Source organism: Elephas maximus, chromosome 7, assembly GCF_024166365.1.
Source record: "Elephas maximus indicus isolate mEleMax1 chromosome 7, mEleMax1 primary haplotype, whole genome shotgun sequence".
Taxonomy (NCBI): domain Eukaryota; kingdom Metazoa; phylum Chordata; class Mammalia; order Proboscidea; family Elephantidae; genus Elephas; species Elephas maximus.
The window spans coordinates 10291092-10313458 of NC_064825.1; the positions used below are offsets into that span (position 1 = coordinate 10291092).

General features: G+C 40.8%; 1 protein-coding gene across 1 annotated transcript in view; it reads right to left on the reverse strand.

Annotated features, from left to right (window-relative positions):
* The window catches only part of DDX10 (DEAD-box helicase 10), a 714899-nt gene that overhangs the window by 76603 nt on the left and 615929 nt on the right, over window positions 1-22367 (reverse strand). The gene's annotated exons all lie outside the window — the stretch shown is intronic.

Consider the following 22367-nt stretch of genomic DNA (forward strand, 5'->3'; position numbering starts at 1 on the left):
GACAATTATATGCAGTACGCAATGGAGAAGGCAGGGATTGGGGGAAGGACGCCAGTTAAGAAGCACATAGAGTGGAATGATATATTAGAGGCTGCACTATTACGGGACAGGGGGGCAGCGAAATTGCAAAAGAAGGGCTTTTTGAAAAAGGCATTGTTACAGAAGAAACAGCAGCCCCATCCTATCAAGACAGTAAAGGTCAAAACCCAGCTATGAGCTCTATGAAGGAGTTGAGAGTATTGTGGGCTATACAAGAGAGTAGAAGGAGGCGACTGTAGGAGGATTGGAGTATTACGGTGGCCAGTGGTGTGAAGAAAGCACAGAGCAGCATGAGAAAGTAGATATAAGAGGGAATAAATGATTGTAGCCTGGTATTTGGGACAGGAGTCAAGGATGGTAAGGACATAAAACTGGCCTCAGTCTTCCAAATGAAGCACCCATTGAGGTTGTGTCAGTGCTCCTCTTAAAGAACTCATTATTTAGTGAGAGAGAATGAATTCTGGTCACATTTTGAAATAATTACACAGACTCAAAAATAAGAGTTAAAGTTAACCGAATGCAGAATGTCCTCCAAAGGCATAGGTTTTTAACAGAAATGTCGTTTTTCCAATTTTTAGACTTCCGAATTAAATTGAAAGAAAAAGAATCGTAATATAACCAGACTTTCCCAGAAACTATCTATATCCTTTCTTGGGGTGGGATGGGGGGGGAGGGTTACCTGAGCGAATTTCAAATTTGACATCTAACACATTTATGAGCACCAGCTAATGGCTGTCAATGTTTACTACACGAAGGTAAGATCCTAGAAACTGACTAATCCCGGTATCTGCACATTGGACAGGGATTCCTAGAAGGGCAGGATCCACATAGGCCTCAGCTGGCTCTGCCAGAAGTCTGAGTTTTCCAAACAGAGGTGAGGATTCTGGGAACAGAGTAAATATATCCCTGGTCCAGATGGACAACGATGTATCTGGAGGCACATTGGAAGTCTCTTCTCGTACCTCATTTGGCACGTGAAACAAAGGCACATCTGCTGACAGGTGCTCTGACTCACTGAACCCAACTGAACCTTCAGCCCCCTGAGCACTGACACAACCTCAATGGGTGCTTCATTTGGAAGACTGAGGCCAGTTTTATGTCCTTACCATCCTTGACTCCTGTCCCAAATACCAGGCTACAATCATTTATTCCCTCTTACATCTACTTTCTCATGCTGCTCTGTGCTTTCTTCACACCACTGGCCACCGTAATACTCCAATCCTCCTACAGTCACCTCCTTCTACTCTCTTGTATAGCCCACAATACTCTCAACTCCTTCATAGAACACTCCCTTCCCCAACATGCCTTAACTGAAGCCTGGCTTGTCCACAAAAGCCTGCTTCTTCAATCTATACCACCTCACCAATTTAATGTGGCTACTCCCCGGACCTTTTCCTCCATCCCACAACTGAACATTGACATGTCTTACTTCTTTTGAACCTTAACTCTGACCTCATTAAGACATTCAGGCCAATTACCCTCCCCTTTCTCCCAAACTATCAGCTTCACATCCTACCCTAACTAGCCCAGACTTGTGAATTATCATTTAAACCACCAGCCCTCCTTCTGCCCCGCCCACCATATCCACCCAATATATCTATCCTGTTTCAAACCAGTGTTGGTTTTTTCTGATGGAAAACAGCAGGTTCATTCCAATCATGGAAGTGTCCTTAGGGCTGCTAGGCTGTATTTTTTGACTTCTGTGATTGGCTCCCTCTTTAAATTTCCATAACAGTGATATTAAAGTTTATACTTATATCTTTCTAACGGTCTATCAACTACACTTTGAGTCCATTACAAGGAGAAACTGTGATTTTTAGCTCTGTATCCTCAGAGCTTCCCATACCCGAGTTCATAGTTGGCACTTACAGTTATTTGACTAATTGAATTAGGAAATTTCTAAAGCCTTTTTAGCTCTGAGACTCAGCAGCCATGAAGCATCACCTTTAGGAAATCTCTCTGCCCAGACTTAGAACGCTTTCTTCCAGTCCTGAATTCTACATTCAGAAAAGGACCTGCTTAAAGGGAGCATGAAGAAAACCAAAGACACAAGGAAAAGATTTGTCTGAAGGACTAGTAGATATTATTAAAGGTATTTCAGAGCATAGAAAAAGACAGAATACTCCCAAACTCATTCTATGAAGCCAGCATTTCCCTAATACCAAAACCAGATAAAAACACCACAAAAAAAAAGAAAACTACAGATCTATATCACTCATGAACTTTGATGCAAAAATCCTGAATAAAATTCTAGCCAATAAAATTCAACAATATATCAAAGGACTAGTGGACCACAACTACCACAGCCTCTACCAGACTGAGTCCAGCACAACTAGATAGTGCCTGGCTACGACCACCAACTGATCTCACAGGGATCACAATAAGGAGTCCTGGACAGAGATGGAGAACAAAATTCTAATTCACACACACACAAAAACTAGACTTACTGATCTGACAGAGACTACAGAAACCCCAAGAATATGACCCCCGAACACCCTTTTAATTCAGTACCAAAGTCACTCCTGAAGTTCCCACTTCAACCAAAGACTAGACAGGTCCATAAAACAAAATGATACTAAGGAGGCACACCAGCCCAGGGGCAAGGAAGAGAGGGCAGAAGGGGAAAGGAAAGCTGGTAATGGGGAACCCAGAGTACAGAAGGAGAGAGTGTTGACATATTTTGTGGGGTTGGCAACCTATGTCACAAAACAACATGTACATTAATTATTTAATGATAAACTAATTTGCTCTGTAAACCTTAAGCTAAAGTACAGTAAGAGAGGTGGAGCCAAGATGGCGGAATAGACAGATGCTTCCAGCAAGCCCTCTTTACAACAAAGACACGAAAAAACAAGAGAAACGAGTATACTTACGACAAGCAAGGAGCCCTGAGCATCAAAGGCAAGCTTAGAAAATGAACTAAAGGGCAGGGGTACGAAGAGACAGTTCAGAAGCAGAGAGGAGTTACCTGACATGACTCGCGGGGTGCCCTCAGACACCATTCAAGGGAGCGCAGGCAGCAGGCTGGTACTAGCGTTCAACCACATTTTACTCAGGGAGAACCAGCCAGCCAGAAAGCCTACTCACACCTCCTTCTCGGAAAAAGCTAAGTGCTGTTGTTGTTGTTAGGTGCCGTTGAGTTGGTTCCAACTCATTATTACCCTACGTACAACAGAACGAAACATTGCCCAGTCCTGAGCCATCCTTACAATTGTTGTTATGCTTAACCTCGTTATTGCAGCTACTGTATCAATCCACCTCATTGAGGGTCTTCCTCTTTTCCCCTGACCCTGTACTCTGTCAAGCATGATATCCTTCTCCAAGGACTCATCCCTCCTGACAACAGGTCCAAAGTATGTAAGACGCAGTCTCGACATCCTTGCTTCTAAGGAGCATTCTGGCTGCACTTCATCTAAGACAGATTTCTTTGTTCCTTTGGCAGTCCGTGGTACAGTCAATATTCTTCACCAACGCCACAATTCAAAGGTGTCAATTCTTCTTCGGTTCTCCTTATTCATTGCAGAGCTTTCACACGCATACGATGTGACTGAAAATACAATGGCTTGGGTCAGGCGCACCTTAGTCTTCAAAGTGACATCTTTGCTCTTCAACACTTTGAAGAGGTCCCTTGCAGCAGATTTACCCAATGCAATGCACCTTTTGATTTCCTCATTGCTGCTTCCATGGCTGTTGATTGTGGATCCAAGTAAAATGAAATCTTTGACAACTTCAACCTTTTCTCCGTTTATCATGATGTTGCTCACTGGTCCAGTTGTGAGGATTTTTGTTTTCTTTATGTTGAGGTGCAATTCATACTGAAGGCTGTGGTCTTTGATCTTCATTGGTAAGTGCTTCAAGTCCTCTTAACTTTCAGCAAGCAAGGTTGTGTCATGCATGACGCAGGTTGCTAATGAGTCTTCTTCCAATCCTGATATCCCCGTTCTTCTTCATATACCCCATCTTCTCCGATTATTTGCTCAGCATACAGATTTAATAGGTATGGTGAGAAAATACACCCCTAACGCACACCTTTCCTGACTTTAAACCAATCAGTATCCCCTTGTTCTGTCTGAACAACTGCCTCTTGATCTATGTAAAGGTTCCTCATGAGCACAATTAAGTATTCTGGAATTCCCATTCTTTGCAATGTTATCCATAATTTGTTACGATCCACACAGTCGAATGCCTTTGCATAGTCAATAAAACACGGTAAACATCCTCCGGTATTCTCTGCTTTCAGCCAAGATCCATCTGACATCAGCAATGATATCCCTGGTTCCATGTCCTCTTCTTAAACTGGCCTGAATTTCTGGCAGTTCCCTATCGATATACTGCTGCAGCCGCTTTTGAATGATCTTCAGCAAAATTTTGCTTGTGTGTGATATTAATGATTTTGTCCTATACTTTTCACATTCGGTTGGATCACCTTTCTTGGGAATAAGCATCAATATGGATCTCTTCCAGTCAGTTGGCCAGGAAGCTGTCTTCCATATTTCTTGGCCTAGACGAGTGAGCACCTCCAGCGCTGCATCTCTTTGTTGAAACACCTCAACTGATACTCCATCAATTCCTGGAGCCTTGTTTTTTGCCAATGCCTTCAGAGCAGCTTGGACTTCTTGCTTTAGTAACATCGGTTCCTGACCATATGTCACCTCTTGAAATGGTTGAACATCGACTGATTATTTTTGGTACAGTAACTCTGGGTATTCCTTCCATCTTCTTTTGATGCTTCCTGTGTTGTTTAATATTTTCCCCATAGAATCCTTCACTATTGCAACTCGAGACTTCAATTTTTTCTTCAGTTCTTTCAGCCTGAGAAATGCCAAGCGTGTTCTTCCCTTTTGGGTTTCCATCTCCAGCTCTTTGCACATGTTATTATAGTACTTTGTCTTCTTGAGACGCCCTTTGAAATCTTCTGTTCACTTCTTTTATTTCATCAATTCTTCCTTTTGCTTTAACTGCTCGACATTCAAGAGCAAGTTTCAGAGTCTCCTCTGACATCCATCGTGGTCTTTTCTTTCTTTTCAATGACCTCTTGGTTTCTTCATGGATGATGTCCTTGATGTCATTCCACAACTTGTCTGGTCTTCGGTCACTAGTGTTCACTGTGTGAAATCCATTGTTCAGATGGTTTCTAAATTCTGGCAGGATATACTCAAGGTAATATTTTGGCTCTCGTGGACGTGCTCTGATTTTCTTCAGTTTCATCTTGAATGTCCATATGAGCAACTGATAGTCTGTTCCACAGTCCGCCCCCGGCCTTGTTCTCACTGATGATATTGAGCTTTTCCATCCTCTCTTTCCACAGATGTAGTCAGTTTGATTACTATGTGTTCCATCTGGCAAGGTCCATGTGTATAGTCGCTGTTTATGTTCGTGAAAGAAGGTATTTGCAAGAAGAAGTCGTTGGTCTTACATATATTTTACCATGCCCTTCCCCGCTTCCAAGCTAGCTTCAGCAGCTGACTTCCCTGAGCCTGAGAAGGGCCCTGCTGAGCACCTAGAGCCATCCTCCTGGCCCTGGAGAAGCAAAAAACTTGCAACTGGAGGAAAAGATAATTTGTCAGCTGCACTAACCGAGGGCACTAACCGATGTAGCTCAGGACAGAAGCGGCCCCTGTCCAGGTATAAACAGTCCATGGACTATGAGTACCTTTCCCCTCTGCATGGACCTGAGGCGGCTTATTCTCCTGGAACAGGAAAATTTGTTGGAAGACTCCAATCATTTCAGCTGTGTGGCAGAGAGGTGCGTGTTTGATGTTTGACATTGCTTTGCCTATTAAACAGCATCCTCACCTACCCACATCAGGGGCCGAAGGACTGGTAGCTCCACTCAGGTCACCCGGCCAACCGCGACAGGGGTCCAAGGATAACTGCTACCTCCCAATCCCTTACAACCAAAACCATTCAGTGCCCATGGTCCATCTGCAGAACCCACCCACCTGTATGCTCTAGGGAAGAGGGACACACTTTCCTCAGAGACACTTCAGGGACAATTCTCAACCCCGTGCCTTGTTCAGGGTATGACCTCCTGCTTCAACCACATACCAGTATGTACACCAATCACCACTGCCCCATGAAGACTGTAGGACAGAGCCTATACTACACACTTGATGTTCACCTACCTGGACACCTGAGCTGAATTCATACAAGAAACGTGAATGAACTCCTACACTGATATACCTGATAACAGCTCTAGCCAGATGGGAACAGGACATCAGAGCTCCAAAGGCAAACATAATCAAGCTAACTGACTCCAGCAAACCATTTGGGCACATCAAAACAAAACAAAGCAACAATCTACGACACAGTAATAAAACATAAAATACACTGATAACAATAACTTATAGATGGCTCGGAGACAATAGTCAATATCAAGTCATATAAAGACTGAGACCATAATTGCCTCAACAAGCTCTCAAAACAAAAAACCAAGAGATCTTCTACATGAAAATGCATTCCTAGAATTTCCAGAGGCAAATACAAAAGATTAATAAACAGAACTCTTCAAGACATCAGGAAGGAAATGAGGCAAAACACAGAACAAGCCAAGGAACACACAGATAAAGCAGCTGAAGAAATTAAAAAGATTATTCAGGAGCATAATGAAAAATTTAATAAGCTGGAAAAATCCACAGACAGCAATCAGAAATTCAGAAGATTAACAAAAAACTTACAGAAGTAGACAACTCAACAGACACTGAGAGGAGCAGAACTGAGGAAGTGGAAGGCAGAATTTCTGAACTTGAAGATAAACCACTTGGCACTAATACATTTGAAGAAAAATCAGATAAAAGAATTTGAAAAAATGAAGAAACCTTAAGAATCATGTGGGAATCTATCAAGAGAAATAACCTATGAGTGGTCAGAGTACCAGAACAGGGACGGGTAACAGAAAATACAGAGAAATTGTTGAAGATTTGTTGGCAGAAAACTTCCCTGATATCATGAAAGATGAAAAAATATCTATCCACAATGCTCATCGAACTCCACATAAGGTAGATGTTAAAAGAAAGTCACCAAGACATATTGTAATCAAACTTACCAAAACCAAAGATAAAGAGAGAATTTTAAGAGCACCTAGGGATAAATGACAAGTCACCTAAAAAGGAAAGCCAGTAAAAATAAGCTCGGTCTACCTGGCACATAACATGCGGGCAAGAAGGCAATGGGATGACTTACATAAAAAACTAAAGGAAAAAAACTGCCAGCCAAGAATCATACACGAGCAAAACTGTCTCTCAAATATGACGCTGAAATTAGGACATTTCCAGATAAACAGAGTGTTAGGGAATTCGTAAAAACCAAACCAAAACTACAATAAATACTAAAGGGAGTTCACTGGTTACAAAATCAATAATATCTGCTATCAACCCAAGACTAGAACACTGAGCAGAGCAATCAAAAGCCAACCCAGACAGACCAATTAAAAACATGAATCGAGATTTAAAGAAGCGCTCACAACAGGGTAACAGCGATGTTATTAGGTAAAAGAAGACAACACTCAAACAATAAAGGCAGACAAAGAAAGGTAGTCATGTATCTCTCATATGGAGAGAAAGATAAGGCGATACAAAGAAACAAACTTAGGTTTAAATTTCGAAAAATACAGGTAAATAATAAGGTAATCTCAAGGGAGACAAACTATCCTTCACATCAAAATAAAATACAAGAACAAATTAGAGACTAAGCAGAAACAAAGTCAACAACGAATAAGAGGAAACAACATACGATCTACTCAGCACATAAAATTAAGTGGGAAAAAGAAACTCTCAACAACACACACAAAAAGCACATCAAAATGAGAGCACTAAATTCATACCTATTCATAATTATGCTGAATGTAAATAGGCTAAATGCACCAATGAAGAGATGGTGGGAGAATGGATTAAAAAACATGATCCATCTATATGCTGCCTACAAGAGGCACACCTTAGACTTAGACACACAAACAAAAACTCAAAAGATGGAAACAAATACATCAAGCTTACAACAATCAAAAAAGAGCAGGAGTGGCAATATTAATTTCTGACAGAATAGACTTTAAAGTTAAATCCATCACAAAGGATAAAGAAGGAGACTATATACTGATTAAAGGGGCAAGATACCAAGAAGATATAACCATATTAAATATTTATGCACCCAATGACAGGGCTGCAAGGTATATAAAAAAAACTCAATCAGCACTGAAAAGTGAGATAGACAGCTCCAAAATAATAGAAGACTTCAACACACCACTTTAGATGAGGGACAGGATATCCAGAGAGAAGTGCAGTAAAGACACGGAAGATCTAAATGCCACAATTAACCAACTTGACCTCATAGAAATATATAGAAAACTCCACCAAACAGGAACCAAGTATACTTTCTTTTCTAGCACACATGGAACATTCTCTAGAATAGACCACATATTACGTCATAAAGAAAGCCTTAGCAGAATACAGAACACCAAAATATCCCAAAGCATTTTCTCTGACCATGAGGACATAAAAGGTGAAATCAATAACAGAAAAAGCAGGAAAAGAAATCAAACACTTAGAAACTGAACAATACCCTGCTCCAAAAAGACTCAATTATAGAACACACTAACGATGGAATAAAGAAATTCAGAGAACCCAACGAGAATGAAAACACTTCCTATCAGAACCTTTGGGACACAGCGAAAGCAGTGCTCAAAAGTCAATTTATGCCAATAAATGCACAAATCTAAAAAGAAGAAAAGGCCAAAATCGAAGAATTATCCCTATACCTTGAACAAACAGAGAGAGAGCAACAAAAGAAAACCCTCAGGCACCAGAAGAAAACAAATAATACAAATTAGAGCAGAACTAAATGAAAAAGAAAAACAAGTGAAAAAGTTAACAAGACCAAAAGCTGGTTCTTTGAAAAAAAAATAAACAAAATTGATAAACCACTGGCTAAACTGACAAAAGAAAAACACGAGAGGAAGCAAATAACCTGAATAAGAAATGAGACGGATGATATTACAACAGACCCAACTGAAATTAAAAGAATCATATCAGATTACTAGGAAATACTGTACTCTAACAAATTTAAAAACCTAGAAGAAATGGATGAATTTCTACAAAAACACTACCTACATAAACTAACACAAACAGGTAGAACTAAATAGGCCCATAACAAAAGAAGAGATTCAAAAGGTAATGAAAAAACTCCCAACAAAAAAAAGCCCTGGACTGGATGGCTTCACTGCAGAGTTCTACGAAACTTTCAGAAGAGTTAACACCACCACTGCTAAAGGTAATTCAGAGTATAGAAAACGACAGAATGCTCCCAAACTCATTCTATGAAGCCAACATATTCCTGATACCAAAACCAGGCAAAGACACCACAAAAAAGAGAATTCCAGACCTAGATCCCTCATGGACTTAGATGCAAAAATCCTCAAAAAAATTCTAGCCAATAGAATTCAACAACGTATCAAAAAAATAATCCAACACGACCAAGTGGGATTCATACCAGGTATGCAGGGATGGTTCAACATTAGAAAAACTTAATATAATCTATTACATAAAACAAAAGACAAGAATCACATGATTTTATCAACTGATGCAGAAAAGGCCTTTCACAAAGTTCAGCACTCATTCATGATAAAAACTCTCAGCAAAATAGGAATAGAAGGAAAATTCCTCAACATAATAAAGGGCATTTATACAAAGCCAACACCCAACATCACCCTAAATGGAGAGAGCCTGAAAACATTCCCATTGAGATCGGAAACCAGACAAGGATGCCCTTTATCACCACTCTTATTCAACATTGTCCTGGAAGTCCTAGCCAGAGCAATTAGACTAGATAAAGAAATAGAGGGTATCCAGATTGGCAAGGAAGAAGTAAAAGTATCTCTATTCGCAGATGACATGATCTTATACACAGAAAACCCTAAGGAATCCTCAAGAAATCTACTGAAACTAATGGAAGAGTTCAGCAGAGTATCGGGATACAAGATAAACATACAAAAATCAGTTGGATTGCTCTATACCAACAAAAAGAACATTGAAGAGGAAATCACCAAATCAATGCCATTTACCGTAGCCCCCAAGAAGATAAAATACTTAGGAATAAATCTTACCAGAGATGTAAAAGACTTATACAAAAAAAACTACAGTATACTTCTGCAAGAAACCAAAAGAGATTTACATAAGTGGAAGAACATACCTTGCTCGTGGACAGGAAGATTTAACTTTATAAAAATGTCTATTCTACCCAAAGCAATCTATACATTTAATGCAATTCTGATCCAAATCCCAAGGACATTCTTTAATGGCATGGAGAAACAAATCACCAATTTCATATGGAAGGGGAAGAGGTCCCGGATAAATAAGGCATTACTGAAAAAGAAGAACAAAGTGGGAGGCCTTACTTTACCTGATTTTAGAACCTATTATACCGCCACAATAGTCAAAACACCCTGGTACTGGTACAACAGATACATGGACCAATGGAACAGAATTGGGAATCCAGACATAAATCCATCCACATATGAGCAGCTGATATTTGACAAAGGCCCCAAAACAGTTAAATGGGGAAAAGACAGTCTTTTTAACAAATGGTGCTGGCATAACTGGACAACCATCTGCAAAAAAATGAAACAAGACCCATACCTCACTCCATGCACAAAAATGAACACAAAATGCATCAAAGACCCAAATATAAAATCTAAAACAATCAAGATCATGGAAGAAAAAATAGGGACAACGTTAGAAGCCCTAATACATGGAATAAACAGTATAAAAGACACTACTACAAATGCAGAAGAGAAACCAGATAACTGGGAGCTCCTACAAATCCAATACCCATGCTCATCCAAAGACTTCACCAAAAGAGTAAAAAGACTACCTACAGACTGGGAAAAAGCTTTTAGTTATGACATTTCTGATCAGCACCTGACCTCTAAAATCTACATGATACTGCAAAAACTCAACTGCAGAAAGACAAACAACCCAATTAAAAAATGCACAAAAGATATGAATAGACACTTCACTAAAGAAGACATTCAGGCAGCTAACAGATATATGAGGACATGTTCACGATCATTAGCCATTAGAGAAATGCAGATCAAAACTACAATGAGATTTCATCTCACTCCAACAAGGTTGCCATTAATCCAAAAAACACAAAATAATAAATGTTGAAGAGGCTGCGGAGAGATTGGAACACTTCTACACTGCTGGTGGAAATGTCAAATGGTACAACCACTTTGGAAATCTATCTGGCATTTTCTTAAAAAGTTAGAAATAGAACTACCATACAACCCAGAAATCCCACTCCTTGGAATATACCCTAGAGAAATTAGATCCTTTACACGAACAGATATATGCAGACGCATGTTTATTGCAGCACTGTTTACAATAGCAAAAAGCTGGAAGCAACCAAGGTGTCCATCAATAGATGAATGGTTAAATAAATTATGGTACATTCACACAATGGAATACTACGTATCGATAAAGAACAGTGACAAATCTGTGAAACATTTCCTAACATGGAGGAACCTGGAAGGCATTTTGCTGAGTGAAATTAGTCAGATGCAAAAGGACAAATACTGTATAAGACCACTGTTATAAGTTCTTGAGAAATAGCATAAACTGAAAAGAACACATTCTTTTGTGGTTACGAGAGAGGGGAAGGAGGGAGGGTGGGAGAGGGTTATTTACGGATTAGTTAGTAGATAAGAACTACTTTAGGTGAAGGGAAGGACAATACTCAATATATGGAAGGTCAGCTCAACTGGACTGGGCCAAAAGCAAAGAACTTTCCAGGATAAACTGAATGCTTTGAAGGTCAGCAGAGCAAGGGTGGGGGTTTGGGGACTATGGCTTAAGGGGACTTCTAAGTCAATTGGCATAATAAACTCTATTATGAAAACATTCTGCATCCCACTTTGAAGTGTGGCGTCTGGGGTCTTAAATGCTAACAAGTGGCCATCTAAGATGCATCAATTGGTCTCAACCCACCTGGATCAAAGGAGAATGAAGAACACCAAGGTCACACGATAACTATGAGCAGGAGACAGAAAGGGCCACATGAACTAGAGACTTACATCATCCTGAGACCAGAAGAACTAGATGGTGCCCGGCCACAACCCGCGACTGCCCTGACAGGGAGCACAACAGAGAACCCCTGAGGGAGCAGGAGAACAGTGGGATGCAGACCCCAAATTCGCATAAAAAGACCAGACTTAACAGTCTAACTGAGGCTAGAAGAATCCCGGCAGTCATGGTCCCCAAACCTTCTGTTGGCCCAGGACAGGAACCATTCCCGAAGACTACTCATCAGACATGGAAGGGACTGGACGATGGGCTGGAGAGAGATGCTGATGAAGGGTGAGCTACTTTTATCAGGTAGACACTTGAGACTGTATTGGCATCTCCTGTCTGAAGGGGAGATGGGAGGGTAGAGAGGGTTAGAAACTGGCAAAAACGGTCATGAAAGGAGAGACTGGAAGAAGGGAGTGGGCTGACTCATTAAGGGGAGAGTAAATGGGAGTATGTGGTAAGGGGTATATAAGCTGATATGTGACAGACTGACTTGATTTGTAATCTTTCACTTAAAGCACAATAAAAATTATTTTTTAAAAAATGTTAGAAATAGAACTACCATACGATCCAGCAATCCCACTCCTTGGAATATATCCTAGAGAAATAAGAGCCTTTACATGAACAGATATATGCACACCCATGTTTACTGCAGCTCTGTTTACAACAGCAAAAACATGGAAGCAACCAAGGTGCTCATCAACAGATGAATGGATAAATAAATTATGGTATATTCACACAATGGAATAATACGCATCAATAAAGAGCAGTGAGGAACCTGTGAAACATTTCATAACACGGAGGAACCTGGAAGGCATTATGCTGAGTGAAATCAGTCAGTTGCAAAAGGACAAATACTGTATAAGACCACAATTAAAAGAACTTGAGAAACCGTTTAAACTGAGAAGAAAATATTCTTTTGTGGTTACGAGAGGAGGGAGGGTGGGTGGGAGAGGAGTATCCACTAATTAGATAGTAGATAAGAACTACTTTAGGCGAAGGGAAAGACAGCACACAATACGAGGGAAGTCAGCACAGTTGGACTAAACCAAAAGCAAAGAAGTTTCCTGAATAAACTGAATGCTTCGAAGGCCAGCGGAGCAGGGGCAGGGGTCTGGGGATCACGGTTTCAGGGAACATCTAAGTCAACTGGCATAACAAAAATCTATTAACAAAACATTCTGCATCCCACTTTGAAGAGTGGCATCTGGGGTCTTAAATGCTAGCAAGCAGCCATCTAAGAGGAATCAATTGGTCTCAACGCACCTGGATCAAACGAGAATGAAGAACACCAAGGACACAAGGTGATTACGACCCCAAGAGACAGAAAGGGCTACATGAACCAGAGACTACATCATCCTGAGACCAGAAGAACTAGATGGTGCCCGGGTACAACCGATGACTGCCCTGACAGGAAACACAACAGAGAACCCCTGAGGGAGCAGGAGAGCAGTGGGATGCAGATCCCAAATTCTCATAAGACCAGACTTAATGGTCTTACTGAGAATGGAAGGACCCTGGTGATCATGGCCCCCGGACCTTCTGTTGGCCCAGGACAGGAATCATTCCCAAAAGCCAACTCTTCAGACAGGGATTGGACTGGACAATGGGTTGGAGAGGGATGCTGGTGAGGAATGAGCTTCTCGGATCAGGTGGACGCTTGAGACTATGTTTGCATCTCCTGCTTGGAGGGGAGATGGGAGGGTGGAGGGGGTTAGAAGCTGCCGAAAAGGACACGAAAAGAGAGAGTGGAGGGAGAGGGCAGGCTGTCTCATTAGGGTGAGAGCAATTGGGAGTGTGTATCTAGGTGTATATGGGTTTTTGTGTGAGAGACTGACGTGATTTGTAAACTTTCACTTAAAGCACAATAAAAATCATTAAAAAAAAAAAAAAGAATTGCAGACCTAGATCCCTCATGGACTTAGATGTAGAAATCCTCAACAAAATTCTAGCCAATGGAATTTAACAATATTTCAAAAAAATAAGTCACCATGGCCAAGTGGGATTTGTATCAGGGATGCATGGATTGTTCAACATTAGAAAAACACTTAATATAATCCATCACATAAATAAAACAAAAGACAAGAATCACATGATTTTATCAATTGATGCAGAAAAGGCCTTTCACAAAGTTCAACACTTACTCACTATAAAAACTCTCAGCAAAATAGGAATAGAAGGCAAGTTCCTCAACATAATAAAAAGCATTTATACAAAGCCAATAGCCATCATCATCCTAAATGGAGAGAGCCTGAAAGCATTCCCCTTGAGACCAGGAACCAGGCAAGGATGCCCTTTATCACCACTCTTATTCAACACTGTCCTGGAGGTCACAGCCCAAGCAATTAGGCTAGATAAAGAAATAAAGGGCATCCAGATTGGCAAGGAAGAAGTATAAAAGTATCTCTATTTCCAGATGACATGAAACCCTAAGGAATCCTCAAGAAAACTACTGAAACTAATGGAAGTGTTCAGCAGAGTATCGGGATACAAGATAAACATACAAAAATCAGTTGGATTCCTCTACACCAACAAAAAGAACATCGAAGAGGAAATCACGAAATCGATACCATTTATAGTATAAACCTTACCAGAGATGTAAAAGACGTATACAAAAAAAGGTACAATACACTTCTGCAACAAACCAAGAGACCTACCTAAGTGGAAAAACATAATTTGCTCATGGATAGGAAGACTTAACATTATAAAAATGTCTATTCTACCAAAAGCGATCTATACATTTAATGCATTTCTGATCCAAATTCCGACATTCTTTCATGAGTTGGAGAAACAAATCGCCAACTTCATATGGAAGGGAAAGAGGCCCCAGATAAGGAAAGCATTAATGAAACAGAAGAACAAAGTGGGAGGCCTCACTCTACCTGATTTTAGAACCTACTACCGCCACAGTAGTCAAAACTGCCTGGTACTGGTCAAACAACAGATACATGGACCAATGGAATAGAATTGAGAATCCAGACATAAATCCAACCCCATATGAGCAGCTGAACAGTTAAATGGGGAAAAGATAGACTTTTTAACAAATGGTGCTGGCATAACTGGATAACCATCTGCAAAAAAATGAAACAAGACCCATACCTCACTCCATGTACAAAAACTAACTCAAAATGCATCAAAGACCCAGATATAAAATCTAAAACAATAAAGATCATGGAAGAAAAAATAGGGACAACATTAAGAGCACTAAAACATGGCATAAACAGTATACGAAACATTATTACGAATGCAGAAGAGAAACTAGATAACTGGGAGCTCCTAAAAATCCAATACCCATGTTCATCCAAAGACTTCACCAAAAGAGTAAAAAGATTACCTATAGACTGAAAGAGTTTTCAGTTATGACATTTCTGATCGGCACCTGACTTCTAAAATCTACATGATCCTGCAAAAACTCAAATGCAAAAAGACAAATAACCCAATTAAACAATGCACACAAGATATGAATAGACACTTCACTAAAGAAGACATTCAGGTAGCTAACAGATACATGAGGAAATGCTCATGCTCATTAGCCATTAGAGAAATGCAAATCAAAACTACAATGAGATTTCATCTCACTCCAACAAGGCTACCATTAATCCAAAAACAACAAAACAATACATGTTGGAGAGGCTGTGGAGAGACTGCAACACTTCTACACTGCTAGTGGGAATGTAAAATGGTACAACCACTTTGGAAATCGATTTGGCACTTTCTTAAAAAGCTAGAAATAGAACTACCATATGATCCAGCAATCCCACTCCTTGGAATACATCCTAGAGAAATAAGAGCCTTTACACGAACAGATATATGTACACCCATGATCACTGCAGCACTGTTTACAATGGCAAAAAGATCTAAGCAACCAAGGTGCCCATCAACAGATGAATGGATAAATAAATTATGGTATATTCATACAACGGAATAGTACACATCGATAAAGAACAGTGAGGGATCTGTGAAACATATCATAACATGCAGGAACCTGGAAGACATTATGCTGTGTGAAATTAGTCAGTTGCAAAAGGACAAATATTGCATAAAACCACTATTACAAGAACTTGAGAAAGAGTTTAAACTGAAAAGAAAACATTCTTTTCTGGTTTTGAGAGGGGGGAGGGAGGAAGGGTGGGAGAAGGGCATTCACTAATTAGATAGTAGATAAGAACTACTTTAGGTGAAGGGAAAGACAGCACATAGTACAGGTGAGGTCAGCACAACTGGACTAAACCAAAAGCAAAGAAGTTTCCTGAATCAGCTGACTGCTTCGAAGGCCAGCACAGCACGGGCGGGAGTTTAGGGACCATGGTTTCAGGGGACATCTAAGTCAACTGGCATAATAAAATCTATTAAGAAAACATTCTGCATCCCACCTTGGAGAGTGGCATGTGCGGTCTTCAACGCTAGCAAGCAGTCATCTAAGATGCATCAATTTTTCTCAACCCACCTGGATCAAAGGAGGATGAAGAACACCAAGGACACAAGGTAATTACGAACCCAAGAGACAGAAAGGGCCACACAAACCAGGGACTACATCAGCCTGAGACCAGAAGAGCTAGATGGTACCTGGCTACACCTGATGACTGCCCTGACAACAGAGAACACAACAGAGAACCCCTGAGGGAGCAGGAGAGCAGTGGGATGCAGACCCCAAATTCTGGTAATAAGGCCAGACTTAATGGCCTGACTCAGACTAGAAGGGCCCTGGTGGTCATGGGCCCCAGGCCCTCTGTTGGCCCAGGACAGGAACCATTCCCAAAGCCAACTCTTCAGACAGGGATTGGACTGGACAATGGGTTGGAGAGGGATGCTGGTGAGGAGTGAGCTTGTTGGATCAGGTAGACACTTGAGACTATGTTGGCATCTCCTGCCTGGAGGGGAGATGAGAGGGTAGAGAGGTTTAGAAGCTGGAGAAATGGACAGAAAAAGAGACAGTGGAGGGAGGGAGCGGGCTGTCTCATTAGGAGGAGAGCGATTGGGAGTATGTAGCAAGGTATATATAAGTTTTTGTGTGAGAGACTTCCTTGATTTGCAAACTTTCACGTAAAGCACAAAATTAGAAAAAAAAACAAAAGTAAAAATACATTAAAAAAAAGAAAAAGTAAAGGACTGCACTACAAATGCTTGGAAATTTCAGGGACACTCCTGCCAGGAAGACTTTCTGTCCACACAGTGGTTGTGAGTGTCAAATAAGATATGCATGAGAACAGAAGTATACTCCTTAAAAGTGAGCTATCTTCCACCCTAGTAAATGCCCCAGCCATTCTAAGAGTATATCAGAACCAAACTGTCTGAAGATGACTCATCCCTTATTTGGTTCTCTCTGATAAAGGTTTTAACCACTCCAGCTGGGAATGTGTATTAAATTGTCTGTTGAAAAATAAGCCCTATCGGGTTTAAAAATTTATTGAGAGAAAATGTAAAATTGGTAGACCCACTGTTTCTAATTCCATTCACTGAAAAGATGGGATAGTGATATGAAACAAACTCGACTTAAAATCAAAAGACCTTGGTTTGAGTCCTAACCTGGGACTCTCTGGGCAACACATTTAATTGCTTTGTCCAGGGGTGATATTCAAATATTTACTGACCTGTATGGCTGAGGCACAGACCAATGAAAACCACTACTGGCTTTAACGCTGAAGCAGGATCCTGGCCACTGCCTGCTGTGCAGGTGTTAACCCTTCAGTTGCTGAAACTGCATGGGCTTGAAGGGGAGAGGCCGGGACAGGGGAAAGGGGGTGCTTGAAGGGCTCCAGCCTATTTACCAGAGGTTTTGGAAGTATTTTGATGTTTTAACAAAAAATATATAGCCACATTGCTATGCCTCTGAATATTAGCCCTGCTTCGATGCTGGGTAAATATTTAAGCTTCCTGAGACTGCCTTCCGATGTGGGAAATGGGAACCCTGAGAACTCCTTTCAAGGTTGTCTTGAGGATTAGACAATAAGAAAGAGCCTGTTCTTAAGACACCATAGGCTCAAAAATGAATGAATGGAAAGAATAATACCCACCCTACCTCCCTCCTAAGGGTTTTAGGAAGATTGAGATATTGGACTTAAAAAAAAAAAAAAAAACTTCAAATGTCAACTCTGCACATTCACGAACACTGTTTATTCGTATCTGCTCTCCCCTGGTAAAACACTGCTCTTGCCAGAGTTATCAGTGAATGTTCACTGAGATTCTCATCACTCTGGCCCTAGACCTCAAGCCTTAGAATATCAGCTGATACCCTCCAGGTCAGGTATCTAAGCTCCCAAGTCCCTTTGGATCCACCCACATAGCTTAGTGGGCAACGGTTGAAACTATGTGTCAAGGTATTTAGACACTCTGATTCTTTTCCCATCCTCTGTGTCCAGTAACAGGACTGACACTCTTAAGAGCCAGCAACTAGTGTTTGTCAGTAGGAAAACTAGTGATCATTAAAATTAGTTTGTCTGCGGGCAGAGCCAGACAAGCCTTCAATCCAGGGAACAAGCTCACTGTGTATTTGAATGTCTCTTCCCCTAATTGCCAGGTAAATTAGAGTAATTTCACACTACCACATCCAGGAGTTGTTCAGGATTTGCTGAATGGACGTAAGAGTGATGTTACCGTAGAGTAACACAGTGGTCCACAGCCATTTTACAGGTGGATAAATGAATCCCAGAGTGGAATCATGTGCCTGAGGCCATGTGTCACAAGTAGTGGATGAGTTTGACCTCAGAGCACCCCATACTCTTTCCAGAATGTCCACACCATCTTACACCAGACATCTCAGCTGGGCATTGACTGGCAAATGGATACAGTAAACAGATAACCAAACACAGCACTGAGACTATCTGCTGCTAGGGGCAGTAATCCATAAAAACAGACCTTATGTTTGCAATAAAAGATAATATTGCTGAAAAGTAAGATTCCAGAGACTCCTGAGGCTGTGTCTGCAGCAGACAGAAAACTCAGTGACCTATTTAGAGACAAAAATTGGCCACCCTGTTCCAAAGAACTCCACTTAAGGGAACTAAGCCCTTGCTGCAACAGTCCTGATGTGTGTATACATCAAATGATGACAAAGCCCAGGCTCCAGGACCCATTTGTTGGCTCTGTTTCAGAGTAGGCAGCCCTGCACTTTCCTTTAGGAAACTGAAGCTGTCTCAGCTGGAAAACGGTAACAGTGACAGAGCAGCCAAAACCAGATTCCATCCTTGGAGCATATCTCCTCCAAAACATTCAATAAAAAGGTCGCCTGGAGAGGAATACAATGTATGAGATGCTTTTAGGCCCTTTGCATTTGTTCTCTCTGCCTGGAATACTACTCCCTTAAATAGCTTCACGGTTGTCTGACTTATTCCATTCTCTACTCAAATGTCACCACCTGAGTGAGGTCATTTAAGATCTTCTTGTCACATTCTACTTCTTTGTCCTGCTTTATTTTTCTTTGTAACACTGATCACTAACGTTATTTTGTGTATTATGAATATATGTATTTAAGCTGTTCCCAGACATTTCTGGGCGTACTTAAGCTATCGTTATCCTCCCTAGAGTAGGAACAGCTTCCAGGAATACCCCCACCCTGCACTGTGCTAATCCACCAGTCACTGTGACACAGAGGTGTAGGGCCAGATGTGGTCTTGCAATATGAGTATGTCCTATACTTCCCAGCCCCAGGAGTATTTTTGGTGAGGAGAAATAAGGTTTAAATGCACTAGCCAGGAGCTAATCTGTTCAAAGTCCTTCCAAACATCAGATATAGAAAATTATAACCAGATAATTTGGTCCTCATCAACACCTAGTTAAAAGATTCTTCCTGTCCAAAATATATCCATTAACACAACGCATGCCATTAAAAAAACATATATTTTCTAGAAGAGAATCTTGAAAAATAGAATTTATCAGAAGTCTTGTGTTTTGTAGGGCACAAACCTATAACTATACTACAGACAACAAGTACATCTATAATAGCTCTTCTGACAAAAAAATAAGTAAGAAGCTGAGGGACACTTTTCTAAACCATCAATAAAAAAACAAATTTTGATCAACCGAGAAAGAACAAATTTAATTCTAATCTCTTATATAAAGAATAAATTGTAAATGTGTCATAAAATATGACAGAGAGTATTCAGCCAAAAACTGCATTTAAAAAAGTATTTTAGCAGTAACAGGTATTTAATTAATGAGAATATAATTTTTTTTTTCTGGGATTGTGATGTTTGTGGTATTTGTTAGCTTTTTTAAATGTGCAGTTTGTTGTGATTTCTTCTCTTATTCCAAACAAATATCCACTGAGGCCTAATTTTGTGCTAACATGTTTGAATTCTTTTTCTTAAAGACTCCCCAACCCCCATTAAAAAAATTTTTTTTATAAACTGTAGACCCAATGGAACCCTGGTGGCACAGTCATTAAGAGCTATGGCTGAAAACCAAAAGGTTGGCGATTTGAATCCACCAGCCGCTCCTTGGAAACCCTATGGGGCAGTTCTCTGTCCTATAGGGTCACTATGAGTCAGAATCGACTTGAGGGCAAGGGATTGATGGGTTGGTTGGTTGGTTGGTTTTAATGGGCCCAATAAACTTAGATCTACCTGAGAGGGGGACATAGGAGTGAAACAAACAGAAAAAATATACCTCTGCCTCCTCCCTAATGGAGAACAAACAAACACTACACAGAACAAAACACATTACATAATGCATTAACCCATTGTTGTCGAGCTGATGCCAACTCATAGTGACCCTATAAGACAGCAGAACTGCTCCACAGGGATCCAAGGCTGCAAATATTTACAAAAGCAGACTGCCTCATCTTTCTCCCTCAGAGTGGCTGGTGGGTTTGAACTGCTCACCTTTCAGTTAGCAGCCAAGCTCTTAACCACTGTGCCACTAGGGCTCCTCCACATAGTCTATCAGGTAGTGATAAGTAGGCTGGGCTCATCCTTGAAAACAGGGATTGCTTTCTACCTACATAAATCCCTAACACCTAAGCAGAGTTTCTAAACAAAATAGGTACCTGACAAATATCAGATGGACAAATGGACAGAACAATGGACAGACAGATACTGGACAGGTGCACAAGTGAATGGTTAAGGACTTGAACAACTCAGTTAACCTTTGTGTACTTCAGTTTCCGTATCTGTGAAATGAGGAAAGGTTACATGATATACCGCTTTACCCAAAGCATCCCACGTACTAATTTTGACGATAGCTTATCTTTGTCACTAGCATCTGCATTTTTATATCTCTGTTCAATTTTTAGCTCTATGTCATATTCGCCCAGCAAGATTATAAGTTTCTTAGACCAGGGCTCTATATTACACATCTTTGTACCCCTGATGTCTAGCACAGTCCCGCACAGAGTACGTGTGTCTGATGAAAATACCGATGCTGAAAATGCTGATAAGCATTGTTCTTCCTTGCATCAAGATATTAATCAAGAAAAGGAGTATGAAGCACAACCTGTGCAATGCAAGGCCATGGTAGCTCCATAAACACATTCAAACTCCCTGAGGGACTTGCTGGGCTGAGGGCTGCGGGGACCATGGTCTCAGGGAACATCTAGCTCAATTGGCATAACACAGTTTATAAAGAATATGTTCTACATTCTACTTTGGTGAGTACCATCTGGGGTCTTAAAAGCCTGTGAGTGGCCATCTAGGATAGTCCACTGGTCTCATCCCTTCAGGAGCAAGGAAGAATGAAGAAAACTAAAGACATAAGGGAAAGATTAGTGCAAAGGACTAATGGGCCACATCTACCCCAGCCTCCACCGGATTGAGTCCAGTACAACTAGGTGGTGCCCAGCTACCACCACAGACTGCTCTGACGGGATCACAATAGAGGGTCCCAGACAGAGCTGGAGAAAAATGTAGAACAAAATTTTAACTTAAAAAGAAAGACCATATTTGCTGGCCTGACAGAGACTGGAGAAACCCTGAGAGTATGCGCCCTGGAACCCTTTCAACTCAATAATAAGGCCACTCCTGAGGTTCACCCTTCAGCCAAAGATTGAACAGTCCCATGGAACAAAACAAGACTAAAAGGTCGCACCAGCCCTCAGGCAGGGACTGGAAGGTAGGAGAGAACAGGACAGCTAGTAACAGGGAATCCAGGGTTGAGAAGGGAGAGTGTTGACATGTCGTGGGGCTGTTAACCAATGTCATACAACAATGTGTATACTGTGTGATGAGAAACTAGTTTGTTCTGTAAACCTTCATCTAAAGTTTAATTTTTAAAAAAAAATGAAAAAAAAAAAAAGGAATATGAGAGGCAGGATTATGTAGAGGCTAAAAGCATGAGCTC